This window comes from Neodiprion fabricii, chromosome 6 (genome assembly GCF_021155785.1).
Source record: "Neodiprion fabricii isolate iyNeoFabr1 chromosome 6, iyNeoFabr1.1, whole genome shotgun sequence".
Taxonomy (NCBI): domain Eukaryota; kingdom Metazoa; phylum Arthropoda; class Insecta; order Hymenoptera; family Diprionidae; genus Neodiprion; species Neodiprion fabricii.
This window is the reverse complement of record NC_060244.1, coordinates 10,822,027-10,839,233: the sequence shown is the minus strand read 5'-3', so window position 1 is coordinate 10,839,233 and position 17,207 is coordinate 10,822,027. Positions and strand designations below refer to the sequence as shown.

At 40.7% G+C, this 17,207-nt stretch overlaps 1 protein-coding gene across 3 annotated transcripts in view; it reads right to left on the bottom strand.

Annotated features, from left to right (window-relative positions):
• Nucleotides 1-16,070, bottom strand: part of LOC124184768 (ly6/PLAUR domain-containing protein 6B-like) — a 30,473-nt gene extending 14,403 nt beyond the window's left edge. The window contains exons 1-2 of one of the 3 annotated variants that reach the window (XM_046574844.1): nt 15,707-16,066; nt 14,942-15,587 (exon numbers count right to left, since the gene is read on the bottom strand). The gene's annotated coding sequence lies outside the window, so the exon portion shown is untranslated. Of the gene's footprint in view, nt 1-14,937 lie in introns of all 3 variants that reach the window. The other 2 variants (XM_046574843.1, XM_046574842.1) reach the window with 2 other exon arrangements.
• Between the last annotated feature and the right edge of the window lie 1,137 nt (nt 16,071-17,207).

The following is a 17,207-nucleotide window of genomic DNA, read 5'->3' as shown; positions in this document are numbered from 1 at the left end:
AAGCGTAAGAAATATCAGAGGTTCGTAATATTCGTATACAATAACTCTCCTTTCAATCCGAACAATTAATGTGTCACGATTATTTCAAGCCGTAATGTGAACGTATTTTATTTCACAACTGCATGATTACATTCTCGGAGTATAAAACTAATACAGCGTTTAATAATTTCATTGTAATGTACAGAGCAATTTTCAGCAGTGAAATAAGTTTCTTGGGTGCTGAAACTGCAACGTAACATCCCGTTCTCGTTTTTCTGCACTCGTAATTTGTAACAAGTATTTCCTTTCGCCGACGAGCAGGGAAAAGTTTCCGCACGCCTTTTAGGATCAGGTAAAAACAGGTGGATCGGTTCTATTGTAACCGTGCGTATTTCCGCGTGACATTCGTCCCTCGAACTGGATTACACGTAGACGAAATATCGCGGTTCGTGCAGTTCCGTGTTAATTATTGCGCCGAAAAGCCGGATCTTTATCACTGCAAGAATTCAATAAACGTGAACGGTAAGCTCGGCGCGTATCTGCTACTGCAGGCCAAATTAAAACGCGAATACGAGCTTTTCGTGGAGTGAAAATTTAGCGTTAGTGTGAGTTAAACGAGGTGTTTAAAGTGATGGGAAATACACAGAGTTGAAGATAACTGACTGATTCAATTACAGTATCGCCCAGGTACAATTACAGCCCCCCAAGATATTCAATCAGGGAAACTCTCCGACGCAGCTGTGGAAATGTGGAATAATACCAGCTACCTAACTTTGTTCAAAGTTCAGGGGCGTCAAATTTTTACGTCATGTTAGATAACAGCTGCAGTTTATCACGGAGTTAGCTTAAAAGCCGCGTGCATGTATCGTACAAGATTCGTGATGGGAAAATGTTTTACGGGCGTCTTTATGGGATGGTGGGATACGGTGTGTCGCACGTGCTTCCTCGCAGTGGATGCAGAGGTTTTAGCAAGAGTTTAACACCCAAGTGTGCAAGATGCAGGCTTCGAGTATCCGGCCATACCGCAAATTTAAAAATCTCCGGTCGGCCACGGCCCTCGGCCCTGCACCTGTGATGCAGTTCGAATTTCGGGCACTTCCGGTCCCGCTAATGTGTTTCACCGCAATATTTCACGTCGCCTTATTTATTAGCCCGGTAAAAGCCAGCCTGGGTCCCGCGGGAAATTGACGTACCGTAAGTACATTCCAGGGTGAATATACCGAGATGAGAGTGGAGAGTGAAGAACCAAGAGCCGAGAACATGACTCTGTTGTAGAAACAGGTAGAATTTACGGCTGGGAAAGTATTTCTACGCGATTATACCGCAGTTCTTCCTTATTAATTATTGCAAGCAGGTGATTTCCAAGCGCAAAAACGTCGCTACGATAAAAGATTGATCCCCTCTGCAGCCTTGAGGCGCATAATTTTTCAACCTGCACTAGAATTTATCACAAGTTTATTTTTACCATACTTGTGGCCTAGAAGTCGATAGAAAAGTTCAACAATTTCTCACCCGAAAACTTGATAATGTCAGGAGGTTGTTTTTTTTTTTTTATACATCTACAACAAAATTTCCATCCCAATAGTTTCTTCTTGGTTATAAGCGTTGTTCTAAATTTGACTAGACTTGTTTTTACGCCGGGATTCGAAGCAGTAAATTTGGAACGAGACATCATCTAACGACAAATGAAATGAGTATTGATCACGACACGAAGCTGAATGTGAGAAATGAAATCGTTGACGTTATTCGTGATGTAGAAATTGCCACCGTAGCAACTTTGGCAAGAATAACTAGTTTTGCAGTGTTTTAGATATTCCGCGGTTCTGCCTGATGTAAACTTGAAATGAAATCATGCCCAACGTAGTTAACTTGTTGATCAACGAAACTGCAATTGATCAGTAAAATTAGAAACAGGTCTTACGCATCTGTTTCGTATTTTATTTCAGACGGTTATTGTTTTTAAACGCGGGTTAATTCGCCAGGCGTACAACTCGTGAATAAATTGATTTGAATGGAGAGTTTACGTGCGTACCGGCTCATCCGATGTGAATATATGTGCTAATTAGAGAGAAAGATTTATTTTAACTGGGGTTGACAGTGCAGGGAAATTCCGTATACATACATGATTTATAACACGGTCCCGAGTAACTTCATCCGGAAATCTCGTCTTTATTTATAGAATGAAGCCAATCGATACTTCCTAACCCAATTTTATTAATACGATTCCAATTTTTCGCGGGTTATTCTCAATTATGATCGCGGATAGTACGTACAACGTGTCGAATTCCGCGAATACTTCTAGATTTGAAATACTTTTTTTCATCCCGTCTCTGCAATAACAATCATTTATCAAACCGTCCACGGTAGAAATGGGAAATTGTAATTCATTATTTTCTTTTTGTTTTTTGTTTTTATATCACTTTGTTTCGCTTTCTATTCTTCTTTTTCTTCTTCTTCTTCTTCTTCTTCTTCATCATCTTGTTCTTTTTCTTTTTGTATCGAAGAGTTGTGACATGGGTCTACCACAGGCTCGAAAAAAGTAGTACAATTTTTTCCTTCTTCTTCCTTCGTCTTCTGAAAGAAAATAAAAGAGAGGATCTTTTCCTACGTCCGTAACCAGTGGGCACATCATACATACGCGTAATGCCCCCGTAAAAAGTATATCCTGATGCATCTGTATCGTTACACGAATGTTACACGAACCCTAGAAACATACGACCCACATTGCCAGCCACGTACAGTGAGTTTCTTTATCTGTGGAACGATTCGTACGTCTTATTCACACAACTGGAGTTACAGCTCATGTTCAGGTTGAACATCGTATCCCGCCACTGTTTCGATTACGTAGAATATCTTTAATTTTTTTACAAGTTTTGGGATGGCCGTGACTCAACCTAATCGTAAAAGCTTTAACTCCGGTTGCTCGAAAAAGTGCGCGCATCGTTGCGTAGATGAAGAAGCTCACTGTAGGTATACGTATAAACGTCGTTGAATATGGATATGTAATTAGTTGGAAAAAGAGACAAAACGACACAGATATTAACCAGCAAGTCCTTTGAAATTGAAATGGCCCTAAGTTAGCGACGGAAAGGTGAAACAGCGTGAAACGCGTCTCCTGCTTCCCAGTTTGGTGAGAAATTTTCATCCCTTTATACAACTTACACCTTACCATATGTATATAACGTATGTACTTTCCCTGAATTCGCCAAACCTCTCCTCGCTCCTATTGCACGCAGGCGCGCCCCCTCCCCCAAAAAAGTTCCGTATGTGTGTAATTACTTTTCTTCGACTTTCGGACAAATCAGCAATATTGCGACAAATATTATTTTACTATTCTAACAGCACCTAACAACATTGCACACCAATAAAGTAACGGCCATTACGGAAATTAATTCTGCGACAGATAATTTTTCCTATCACTTTCTGGGCTGCACGCTATGGGCTGAAATTCTTCAATTGTAATTCGTTACCAACGTAACTGGTTAGGGAGGAAAATTAACAGTCGCAGAATCAATTCCTGTATGCGTACTATTAAAATACTACGACCCTAAAAGTATCAGACCTTAACCTAGGTGTTTTTGAAGTAGAAAAATTATAAACACAAAATGAAACAATTTTTCTCTCAGTATTGACATAATTGATTTGATTCAAAATTTATCATATTGTTGAGTTTTTGTAATAGGTTTTTGAGGAAGATAAATTGCAAAAAAAAAATAAAAAATTAAAGAATTTTGTTTTACATCATTGGTATAACCGATTTTATTGAAAATTTAATCTGTTATTGAGAGGGTCAAGAGATTTTATAGACACAATGGACAGATTTCTAGGTCATTGATCTTTATGCTCAAAAAGTTTCACAGTACCTAAGGAATAAAAATTTCATTGAATATAATTTTGTATCACAAATTTAATACGCTCAAAATTTGTCCATTATATCTATAGAAACTCTTGACTTTTTCAATAACATATTAAATTTTCAAATAAATTGGTACAGTCAATCCATAGGAAAACTTATTTTGTATTTTTTTAAATTATTATTATTATTATTATTTTGTTTTCCTTGTTCCATATACAATTGAGATTGAAGTCTGATACTTTCAGAATGTTAGTATTTTATTAGTACCTACTTGTGCAATATTCTACTATAAAATATCATTGAGATATTCGCGAGAAGCATTTTTACTCTACTTTTCTCCTATAGCCTTTTTAAAACTATCTCAACAATGTAAAATATGGTGACATCGATATTTTGTTTATTATTTTAATCGATTCTTCATTCAAATAATGACTTAATTGAGTATAAAAAAAATTGGTTGCAATGTACTGCTTCATGAAACCGAACCTTCAAAATTGATTGTCTAAAATTGTTCATTGTTGAGTTTACATTACTTTTAAATACATACGTGACATCAATAAAAACCTTGAAGTTTCACTGGCTGTTCAGGGATTACGAAATCGCAATAATTTACTGTATACGAGCGATTTTTATTAATCTCACAAAAGTTACCTAAACAGTACTTTTGCCTGTTATATTAATTTTTGACTGAAAAATCAGATCGGAGCGATTTGGTAGAATTTTTTTGGCTCAAGGCTGTTAGTACCACGCACTGAGCAATAATTTTTGTCGGTGCAAACCTAGATTTGAAGTTTAAAAACAGAAGGTGTGAAAGTTTAAAATACAATCATGAAAGTACCATTCGTTTGATATTTATAAAAACTTGGTCATTTTACTTTTGCCCCTCCCCCCAATCGACTCGACTTCGCGACTAGCTTCTCACTGCGGCAGCGGCGGTATATCATTGCCGCACAGCGGGCAGATGAAATAATAAATTTCATCTCAAGAGTCCTTTCCGCGACTCTCGACTTTCGCCGACGATGCGGCGAGCGTTCTGCGAGCGGTAGGTGACGTATGTACACCTCAGGTACCCACGTCTACGTCTAAAAGTCTGAATGTTGGGAAATTTTTGTCCCCCGAGGACAACTGGCCGTTTGGCCAAGACTTCCGATGTATCGTGTATACACCTTGTTACAACTGCCCACGTAACTTCATCGATTTGAAAACGTTGCTAATATTAAATTTTCCATCCGAATTGCAGCGTGCCCGATTCTTGTAACCGCCTGTCGAACGTTCGAGTACAGCTGCAGTGATCTACAAACGTCTGCTACGATTTATGATTTTATTCTCTCCTTTTGTCATCTACTACATCCCGTTTTCATGTAGGAATAATCCATACGAGGTACAAGATCCACACAGTTCAACGCGAACTTCCTACTTGGAATATCGGATATCTGTCGCGTTGTGCTGCAGTTTCTCGGCTATTCCCGCGTTCGAGGAGGATGTATTATCTAGGTTTACGTTACAAATGTACGAGCGATTGATTATTTCGATTCCGACTTCTCAAGATGTTGGTACGCATTCATATCTGCACGGAGAACAAAATCGAGATGATGGCAAGTTTGCGTTCCGAAAGAAAACGACTCGGTCGAACTGCCGTGATAATCCGACGGAAACTGGTTAACAAATCAATTCCGTTGGCGGTTTTGGCAAGAAATTTACTTTTCTCTTTTGTTATTATTCCTGACATCATTAGTAATTTCTCAAAGTAAAAACGTTGTCTAGTCAGTCCGTAGAAGAATTGCACAAACAGCTTATATTTCTTTCCTATAATTATATGAATAATTTACATGCAAATACCGTTTCAACGAAATATGTCGTTCAGATGAGACCGAATGCTTTGAGCATTTAGCGCGATGCGAAACGCGCTTCGAATCACTGATTCTCCGCGCGTTTCCCTATCAGAGTTCATCGTTAATTTCGCAAAGTGTTTGCCTCTAGCTGCGCACTCTGGGAAGGTAAATTACCGAAATCCCTTGACGCGAAGGTCCGGGTTGGAGTCAAGGGACGAAGTCGGGGCCGAAAATGGGGCCGGATGTGCGGAAGCTGAAACCGACTCGGTCGTTCCCCGAACAACCAATCAGTCGACCCGGCCATGAAAGATCCAATCGCGGGACGCAAAATCGTCTTATGGGATCTCGTCCGAGTATCGTTAGCGTTTCGATTCGTCTATTCGTTCTTTTTGTTATTTATTTCTTTTTTTTTTTAACTTTATTTTGTTTCGTTCTATTCGGTGAGTGTTTTTTCCTTCGTTCCGTGTACGGTTCCGGTTCCGTTTCATGCTTTGAGATCAGTTTCAAAATAACACTTGATTTTTGGCATCTCGAGCTCGGCACTGAGAAAAAATTTAAAATTGTTTCACCTGTGACATCTCGTCGGATTGAATATAAACTTGGCGAATTCTCGTCCCTGCACTCGACTCTCGCGTATAATTTTCTTATCGAGTGACCTTCGACGAGACCAACTTCACACCCTGGAACGTGGGCGTCTTTTAATCAACGAACCCTCGTGGACTCGCGTGAATTTTAAACCCGGATTGATATCGCGACGAGAAATTCAAGGGAAACGAAGATAAGAAGTGTTATTGAAACGTTAAAATGCGTGTTTTCTTCGTGCCTCTATTCCGAATTAACAAAGTATCATTGTGTCGCAGGTGAATTTCTTTGGGACAATGTTGGCAACGCCGGTCATTCAAAAACACCGCCTTGGAAACGTTTCTTGCTTCTGTTTCCTGTTCTAGTTTCAATCATCCAATCGATCGACGCAAAGTATTACGCAATCTACATACTGTAAACCAACTAATAAATAGTTGCGGTTGCAGTCTCACAGATTTCAAAGTAATTGATAATAACAATTTATTTTGTAGTGCGAACAACATCGTCCGAAGCAAATAAAACCTGAGTAAAGAATAACAGTCTATAACAGCTGTATCGAATAACCCTGCAGTGGTATTCGGAAATTCGGAACTAGTTTCAGACCAAAAAGAGTCGCAACCCGCAGGTTCCACCTCTGCTGAATGTACGCGGTTAGGCGATGGCAGATGGATAGTAAAAGGTTTTTCGGTCGATTTTAACTTCTCGTTTTTCCACTGCAGATACTCCAGTGCTCGTGAAAACTTCTATAGATACATACCTTTCGCCATGCGAGGCTCTTTACACGTATACCAAACGTGCCTGTGTACGTATGCATCGAAGGAGGGGAAAACAGTGTAGAAGAGAAATGAAAGATAGAAAAAACAAAACGAAGCAAAGAAAAAAAAAAACATAACAATAATAACAATGATAATAATAAAAATTTGAGGTAAACGGCCGAACGAACAAGCCAGCCATCCAAAGAACCAGGAACCGTGGAATCGGGCCGAGGCTTAAATAACGCCGGTAGCGGCGCGGCGGTAGAAAAAAATGAGAATATAGGTTGGCTGGCAGACACTGGATGCCCCTTTTCCACCCCCTCGCCCCTTGGATCTCTCTGTGTACGTGCGTGAGTGTCGTGCTTTTTTTTTTTTCCTTTATCATCTGCTACCCCGAGAGAAGAACGCGCCCGAAAAACTTTGGCTAGGGGATAATTTTCAATCGGAACTACGTGGAACAAGGCTGAAAAAATCTTTCATCCCGCAGAGTAGTTGATGGTGCTGGGTGGTTCGACTTAGTTTAGCATCGTGTCATTTGATCAGAGGGACAAGTCTTTCGTGTTTGGCAGTGGACTTTGTCACGGAAAACCTTGAGGAGATGAGAAACTTGATGAAAAAAAAATTTAAAACAAACGCCCAATTCCTCTTTAATCGATTGGAAAAATTTCAAGAACAAAATGAATATCGTATGTGTAAAACTTTGGCAACTGTGCATATTTTTAATACTACTGAAAGGTTTTTAGAGCTCGAAGCAAGTATTTTCGCAAAATGGATGACTGGATACTGTTGCGACGAAACATTGAAAAAATAAAAACATTCGACGAAACCCTGAATATCATCAAATAACAGTTGCATGTTATCGATATTATTTTTATTTGAGCAAATATTACTACATTAAATTCGATGCGTCGTTGTAGAAACACTTTCGCACATTTCATATTTTATCGCTGCTTTTCCGGCGAAGATACTCAAGTATGGTGAATTTCTCTGTTCGCGAAATTTTTTTGACATCTTCCGCAAGACGCGCAGCCATTCCTTATTGGGGTCGGGATACTTTAATATTGTAGAGAGCATATCGGACCCACTTCTCTTCTTGAAAATATGTTTCTCACGCTTGAAGCTTTTTCATTTGGATGTAACTGAGAATATGAAAAAAATTTTAACTTTCGGAGACGCGACATTTGTGTGCATGAGAAAATTTTGACGTATTACTGGAGAATGTGCATAACGATTTAAGAAACAAACAAAAAATAAAAATTGTGACCTTCGGTCCGGAGAAAAACAAATTTTTTTCTACCGTTAATCTGCAGAAGAGAAGTAGAATTAACCTTTTTTCATTTTCGCATTGCGATTTTCAACCCAAAAGTAACGATTTTCATACGTATGGTGAATTATGTTAGGTTTAAAATTCGAAACGTTAATGTAACGATGTAATTTTATGAAAATTTTTTATTTCGCTATGCTTGAGGATTGTGTGAAATTTGGTAAACCGCAACAAAGCGGACCGTATTTGTACCTTACAAACTTGCACCTTGTTCAAATTCATTACGAAGTTGTAAAACAGCGAGTTTTTATCTCAGCATTTCGTTGCTTTTTAACGTTCCAGCGCTATTCAATCTTCGGAATTCGACAAGAAATCAAGGCTCCCGTATACGTGTCGTCTCGAACAGAGTTGAGAGAATTGGGCAGCAGCAGGAAACCTTCCGATGCCTTCCGGAAACGAGGAGGAGAGTTTCTAACGAAGGTTAGTGCCTCGTGTCGATGGTACCAAACTATCTCGGCCTCGGGGTCGAGTGTCTCGGACATTTCCTAATTACGGTGTAACTTCATACTTTGACCATACGAGAACACCTGTGAACTGGTCTTCCGGCTATGTTTTCCTCGCAAACAACCGCGCTCAACCGGCAATGTAGTACGCCAGGGAGTATAATTAACGACCCTTCAAGTTATACGCGTATAACTGCTGCGTTCTGAGATCGAGAGGTTTCATCGGTTCGTCGGAAATTTGGGGAAGATGTTACGAACGATTTCGAAAGGGTTTTTAAACGAAACGAAAAGAAAATAGAAAACCGCTGGGAAGGATCGGAAAGTAATTTGCTGCAACTGTTGAGAAAATAAGCTGCGCCTCGGTACTTTTTTTTCGAGAACGTCGAGGTTTTTGAAAGAAAATTAAAAATTGGTTTCGCTTCGATAACAAAAAATATTTCAACCAGAGGTTTCGGATTACTGAAACTAGATTCAATTTCTTATTTCTTTCACCGCGTCCCTTTTTCCTACGCCATGATCATCGGAGAAGCAGGACTTTTCTTGGTGTACGATTACCCGCATCTTTCCTCCAAAATTGAAATATCCCTGCGAGAAGATCTCTTCTCCGACGGATCAGAGGATCGATAATCGATATTGATCTCCGGACCTATTTGGGATTTTACGGCAACTGAGCTACGCTGTTGGAAAATGTCAATTCGTTCGGTTTCCACAGATATTCACTGTGAAAAATGGTATTGGTTCGTCTCGTTATTAAATTTTTCAGATTTTCAATACTTTTGTGAAATTGACCTAGTTAGTTAAACTCGACTGCTATTCTCCTGTAATTATTCGAGTGTCACGTACGTATTATTTCTGGTAAATAATATACAACGGCTTTACAATGAGCGCTCGGGAATTGATGGAAAAATTACAGTCGCAGATTCAACCCTTGTCGATTAGTAATGAAACAGTGCGTTGTTAAGTTGAACCGATAAAATTATATCCCTGGTTGTACCCGGAATTGTAAAACGTAATTAAATTTACGTAAGATCGAAGTATAGGTGTTGCATTGCATTTCATATTCATGAGAGAATTGAGTAGATTTCACAGACGGAAATTGAATGTATCCAATTTTTCTTTACTCGATATTCCCGCAAAAAATTTAATCACGGCATCTCGGTTAAACAGCGATTTTATTTTTGTATACACGAAAAAAGAGAGGAATAAAATGTACTTAATCATTTTACTTCGGGGTCGAACTTATCTTAGGATAACGTAATATTCGATTTGCCGTGATATCATGTATAAATAAAAAAAAGTTAGTCGTGGCATTCGGAATGGAATAATATATTTTTCGACGTAAAATTTAAATGGAACGTATATTTATCTTACACTGCACGCATTCTACATATAGGTACAACGGCAAAAGGAAAGGAAAATAAATCCAATAATATGTACGGTATAAAACACAAGTTTTTTGCGGGGGTGAAAGGAAATAACAAGGGTAGGGTGTTACTATACGTATAAGTCGTATTCTTAACGTTGAAAGAAAAGTATAAAGCCAATAAATCGAGGCAAAGTTTTTCTTGCCTTTCAAATTGTTGAATATGCGTTATTATACGTATTTACATATACGTATCTATATATAATATATATACTGTATAAAAAAAATCGACCATTTTTTTTCTAATTTCAAGTCGTGGATATTGTTCAAAAGGACGAAAAAAAGATGCTGTCCATGTTTCAGCTCTTAATATTAATATTTAGAGGTGCTTGATCGCGATTTTCAATTTCCCATTTACGTAACGTGGGAAATTTTTTTTTTTTAACTTTGGAATTTTATAACTGGTCAACGCAGTAGTGTACCGACAATACCTGACCGTATTTTTATAGGGTATCGAACGCTCTACAAAAAAAAAGATCTGTTACCATTTTACGATAAATCTACTTTTTCAAAAGTTATTTGTTGTCAAAGGTCAACAAAGGACCTTAACTAATTTCGAAAGAGTAGATTTACCATAAATTGATAGGAGACCTTTTTTGTACAGAGTTCAATTCCCTACAAAAACACGTTCCGGTCTTATCGGTACACTAATGCGTTGACGAGTTGTAAAGTTCCAAAGTTCAAAAAAAGTTTTCCCTTGTTATTTAAGTGAGAAATGAAAAATCGAGACGAGGCGCCTCTGAATATTAATATTGCGAGCCAAAACTTGGACCGTATCATTTTTTCGTCATTTCGAAGAATATTTTCGTCTTGAATATTGAGAAAAAAAAGTAGTCGTTTTTTTTTCACATAGCCTAACGTGTCATTACAATCTATGTATACAATACCGACATTTACACTTACGTAATATTGATACAACACGTAGACGCTGCACGGGAGCTGCCGAACGAACATCTTGTTTCTCAGTTTTTGGAACGCATTCCACCCACGTATAAATACATATACATACATGTGTATATGTATATATAATACATATTAACAGGTATACGTGCGTGTATTCAGCCACAGTACAGAATCTCATTTAATTAATCTGAAATTGGGTTAACGGGCAGAGGAGGGGCGGGGCACGACGCTCAGGGGATATCGGAAAAATAATAAAAGTGTATTTTTTTGGGTGACTGTACCCTCGGGCAACGGTGGCGGCAGAGATACAGCTATAGCAGTCACGCACATGGGTCCGCGGGAGGCTGCGACGTCCAAAGGGGGAAAAGGGCTGCAGAGGTGGTCCGCCGAAACCTGGGCTGCCTCGTATATTTTGTTACGGATTTACCTCGAATGGTTTTTCTTTGGTGTCGCGGGGGAGGAGGGGGCCGAGAAAAATAAAATTATTTGATTTAGGAGCGCGATAGACGGCGATAAGTCGATGCCCGGATGTCTCGCGAGAGCTTTAAAGGTTCCGCCCTCGTTGACCAGCCAGGAAGAATTTACCCCACCGAAGATCATCCCGAGGACTTGCGAAAATACTCCGACAAAATGCCTAACGACTGCAGATATCGGATAAAGGACGGCGCGGAAATTAATTTCCTTACTACGCGTTCGAACGATGAAAAATATATCTTACATAGGCAGGTATACGTAGGTATATACGTACAACCCTTGTATATATATTTATCCGTACTTGCATATATGTACCTATGTATTGCCCTGCAGATGTTTTATACGATGAATTTTTGAACGGTACAAATGATACTTTGGTATATATTTACTTACTCTCTTGCTTTTTCGTATATATATATATATATATATATACGTATATACGTATATTTATATGTACGCATATACGTGTATATAGGTATGCGCGTACATACCTACAGCCTGAAGAAATTCGGTTGAAAATTTTTTTTCCCCCTGTACGGAAAAGAGACGTATATGTGCCTTATACCACAGCCGTGTATCTGCATACTTATAAGACAAGAGAATCCCCAACGGCTGATGTGCAGATCAAAGTTCAGGAACGACGCACGGTTTGCGACCTGGTCGTAAACTTTCGGCTGAACTTTGGCTTGTTGGGAAATGAAAAATCGGTAAAATCAAAGGGATTCTAGTGAAAAACTTCTAGGTATTCACAGGAAATATTGCGATGATATTTTTAGGAAATCACGGAACAAATATTTGCTCCGCTGGTTCTTTTTTAATAATTTTCAGTATTCGGTATTTTTCGCAGCACAATTGGCTTTATTTTCAATCGAACTTTAACGCGATACTTGACTAATAATATTTCTTTGCTCAACTCTTGATTTTAACACCGTCTTTGAGGAAAAAATCAGGAAATCCAAACCGCTTTTAAATTCGTTTTCAACTATCGTGCCATTGCCTCGTTACAGGGTATGGAGAAGTTTGCCAAAGTAGCCAATACATGCTTTCCATCTACCTTTACCAGGCTAACGAAAGCGGATTTGTAATTGTTAATTGGCTGCTGGTCTGGTGCCAATAACCGTTTCCTTGTTTTTTCCCCCAGGTACTTCTTTTTTCCCACCTTCAAAAGTTGGCCGGTGGATGCGGGTGTAGGTACATGGAAACTTGATTCCGCATCTTTCACTGTGGGGTGTGTTTCCCTTTCAGTGGAAACGTAACGCGGCCTTTGTTATTTCGCTGGATGTATACGAACAATGTCAATATATATCCACTCTACATAGAAATTTACGTACCTATATACGATATACATAACTACCTATGTATCATTATCCCCGCGTTCGAGTTACAGGTATACCTATGTGCATGTAATAATGTACATGGTATACTTTAGCCGAGAAAAGTGCTCTCCACCTCTCAAGATTAGTGGCTAATCTGACGAAAGGTATACGCGCTATATTCCCCAGGTACAACGTTCTTTCGTATTTCCGGTTCTTTCGCCGGAGCCCGCGTCTGTCCTCTTTTCTGAATCGCGAGTGCTTCGGTAATTATTTCCTCTCTGGTACATCCATGTCCGAGTACTTACATTATACCTATACGCGCAGGTGACGTACACACCAGGAGAGATAATTAAATTCTGAATTAGATACGGACTGCATTTTTTTTTTTGCTCTTTTCATACGTGCAGATTATTATAACGGAGAGGAAAACTTTTTACATTCCGTTTTAATTAAACTTACTATTACGTCGTCATTATTACTAAATCCAGTGCCTCCGTGTACCGCGCGTCCAGAAATGCGAGACCTGCATAGTGAGGTATCTGCGAAACTTTTCGTTTGAAACGTATCACCCGTTTTATTAGACATCACGGGAGAATTGTTATCATTCCGTAGAGATCCTGATAACGTCATTCGTTTCCCAAAGCCAGCGGCGACGTTGCGGAAAAATGGTTGAGTTACAGAGCTCCGAGCATTACGAAGCCGGTGTAATCTGCCGTCAGTTTCGCGATACGAACGAAACCGTTTCGCTTACTGCGGATCGAGGTTGAGATTTTAATAAATATAAATACTTCGCTCAGCAACTCACCCTCAATCGCATTTCGTTGTTAGCCGGATTCAGGCACGCGCTAGAGCAGCTTCAGCCTAATAAACTTTGATCCTGCAATAATCATGTACACGATATTAAAAATATTTCAATACCGTGAATCGTACGCGTGTTTAAGCTTGTTTTAATTCCGTGCGAATTAACAAAGGGGAAATTTTGCGATAAGGATGTAGCGTGAAATTTTACGCAAAGTTTTATATAAGTATGCAAGGTAAGGCAGGAGACTTTCAACACGTGTCAAACTCGCCAGGGTTAATTTTAAAACACGCGTATAGAAATTTCACCCGCTGCGTAAATTTTGCGTATACAAGCCTGTACAAGCCTAGGTACGTGTAATATACAGCAATAGTCAATCTATTACAGACGAGCTTCGCGTGAGATTTCGTGCGCAGGACTGCACGTACGCTTAAATGTATAGATACGCACGGTGTCAGCGTATAAATTATACACGCACGTTGACGTGCGTTGGTACTCGTGTGGATTCGTAAATTAGGAGGCCGCGTTTTACGCGTGCATTAATGTACGCACACGCGTGTTTAATGGAGCTGAAAATATGACTTTAAAGGTAATTCGCGGCATAGTGGCGGAGGTTTCTAATTTAAATGTTTGACGCTGCGGATCTCCTTTTGTTTTCATCCCAGCAGGAACTGCGGCATAGCGACTTGCCGTATTGAAATGTAATACATACATATACACACCGCTATACGTGCGATAGTTGAGGGAATGAAATAAGAGCGATTCGCTTATCGCTCTTATTCGCCGTTGCTATTTAAACGATAGTCCTTACGTCACAAGCATTTCTTCCTCTTCGCTATTTCACTAATTCTCCGATTGATTTTCACCTGCGACGACTCGCGCCTGTAACAAATCGGTATACGGAACCTTTTCGCACCCCCTTGATGCAAATCCCCCCCTCCCTCCAATCATGCAAAATGTCGAATTATACGCCCGGCGTGAGAAAAGGTGGGCTCGATTTACGATTACGCATAATGCAACAGCCGTTCGACGTACCTTCGAATCATCCGACAAACCATTTTTCACCCCTTCTTTGCGACCGTTGTAAGTGAATCTTAAGGGTCTCGAACTGCAGTTTGATTTGACGCTGGTGCTTTGAAACGATCACGAAGCGATTAGGATAAGGTTTCGAATGAGAAGGTGAAACGGAGTGTGAAATCGATGATTACAAATGGTTACTACAGTACTTGGTATATATGTATATATACATACTCACTTGGAATAGTCCATATGCTGTGCCAACGTGCTCATTTGTTTCTACTAAATCTGTCATAATCATTATTCCCTAATTGTCGTGTAATATCCTATACGAGTCTAGATTCGCAATAACGTCAATTGCGTGAAAATTAGCGAAGTAGTCATCGCCGATATTCATTATAATATACCGTATAATACGTATACATCAATGATTTCTAGACGTACAAAAATCAAACGACATTGCTACTCGATCTCCGGCTTTTTACCGTACCGCGATGACAATAATCGGTGAACTTTGATGATTTATTATCGCAAACGCTAATTTTATCACACGTAAACATCGTCGTACGATATATACAATAATACGCGTAGATCGATCAAATCAATTTTCTCGCTGTGTCTGTCCCGCGAGAAAATAATTGCGATAACGATAATGGTAATAATAATGATAGTAATGATAACAATAATAATAAATCACTCAAATTTTCATTCTCTACGTATGTATTGTTATTCCGTCGATATTTGATCGTCGGCGGTTAATTCGGAAGCTTAAGCGTATTCCGAGCTACGGTGTAGCACGTTTCCTCGAATATTGGCAGCCTTCCGTTTTCCGCGCGACCTCCTTCTTCGTCCGTCTTCATCTTCTCACCGGTGCACTGGTCGTCCTTCGTTTTCATTATTAACGTACAAAATAATAAATAAATAAATAAAAACAAAGAAGACTAAAGAAAACAAAAGGGGAAAACTTGGAGCGAACTACGGAGTAGGTTAAGGGGAAAAAAACCTCACTATATCCCGATCCCGGATCACTTTACTCGGCACGACATGTGGCTGCGTCTTCTTCCACCTCGCTTACTTCCCTCTTTATCGTACACTCGTGAGCGCGACAGGTAATCGCGTGCACCGCGAAACGTCCGTCGTCACTCACTCGCCGTTGGAGATGCAATATCGCGTCGCGGCATGGAATTTGACTCAACGTTTATACCGTAGCCCTGCAAATACCGGGATCAACGGTTATTCGAAAAGCAAGGGTATCGCATCACCCTCAAGGCTTTCGCAGGCTGCGCGAGGCTGACGGAGAGGCGCCTGCGGTCCAGGCAGCCCACTCGACACTGAGCCCGGGACTCGCGCGAGCCGTACCGAAAATTTGCGAAGATTCGCGATTCGATATTTGCGGCCGAGCGGCGGACCCGAACGGAACCCGCCGACTCTGACGACTGATGCGCGCTCTTCTCTCTCCTCCGCTGCCTGCCTACCCTGCCGAATTTTACTTCCTCCGAATCGCTGCCCCGGCATTCCAACAGTTATTATATCGACCTTCGGGGAGGGAAAACGCGGACTCGGAAACGGACGAGTCCAAGCCGCCTCGAATTGCCTCGAACGCCCTCGATTGAGCCTTGAAATTAGCGAACTTGAGGCCTGCAATTTCTTCCCAGGGCCGAAGTCGAAGGCTGCGAATCGAGCTCATTGCCGCCGGAGAGGGGAAACGATGCGAAATCCACATCGAGATCGACCCGGCATTCCGGAGGTGGAGAGCGAGGCGGAGTCCGCGTCCCGGCAGCGGAGCCAGATTTCGGGATGCAAGGATTTTTGGCCTGGCATGCAGGGTAAAAAGTGTTGACGTTGGCGCGTGTGCGCGAACCGCTCGTGGGATCTTTGCGTGGGTCCGGAGGGTCGGTGGTTTTGCGGACCGTTGAGAATCGAGCAGTTTTGAATGACCGATGAGGGCCGAACGCGGCCGAGCGCGCGATCGATTTAAAATAAATCTGCGCCTGCGCAGCCCGGATGCCCGCAACCTGCACGGCAACTAGCGGACGGAACTTTGAATGAAAGTTCATTCATGACCCGCGACCCCTTCCCCTCACCCTTCCACTCGCACCCGCAACCACTCGCCGCGACTCGTCGACGCTCTCCGTGTGTAACACCCTCCTCCGTTAACTTGTTGAACCTCGGGCCACGGCGACCAAGTTTCCCGGTTCAAGTTCCACCCTCGCCTCGCTGCGGAAGAGCTGTGGGAATCGGGTCACCGTGCGGTGTCCTGCATCCTCTTCACTCTGCGGAATCTGGATCGCGGGATGATACGCCGATCGATAGTCCTATTAGCGTTAATCACCTACCTGTACGCTATTTCGATCTATAATTGACTCCTTGTTTCACCAAGAGTGCCGAGCCGTGCGTTGCCGCTTCGATGCAAACTAAATTAAACCTCGCACGGAATTACGTTCAAAGTGAAAAAAGATTCATTTCGAAACTGTGAAGAAATAATCGCTGTTTTTTTTTTCATC